This window comes from Myotis davidii, unplaced genomic scaffold (genome assembly GCF_000327345.1).
Source record: "Myotis davidii unplaced genomic scaffold, ASM32734v1 scaffold461, whole genome shotgun sequence".
In the NCBI taxonomy this organism is placed as follows: Eukaryota; Metazoa; Chordata; class Mammalia; order Chiroptera; family Vespertilionidae; genus Myotis; species Myotis davidii.
This window is the reverse complement of record NW_006295825.1, coordinates 3,492,489-3,492,789: the sequence shown is the minus strand read 5'-3', so window position 1 is coordinate 3,492,789 and position 301 is coordinate 3,492,489.

Here is a 301-nt window from a genome sequence, read left to right as displayed (position 1 = left end):
TGAGAGAGAAAGCAACAGCACATTTTCAGGGCTGGCCCAATTACTGATAAACGCTACGGAGCATAAACCCTCACTGCCCTGCGGGCGGGCAGGCGGGCTCGGGCTTCCTAGTCTGACCTTCTCACACTCACAGCTTCCACGGTTCCTCAGACCGTGTCTCCCATGCTCTCTGCAGTCTAGTCAGCGTGTCTGACCCCAAGGACAGGCCTGGGAAGATGCCTCTTCCATCTTTCAAAGAGTATCCCCTTCCTTTTATCTCAGGCACCTTGACCCTGTGCCTGCGCCCCCCCACCACAACACA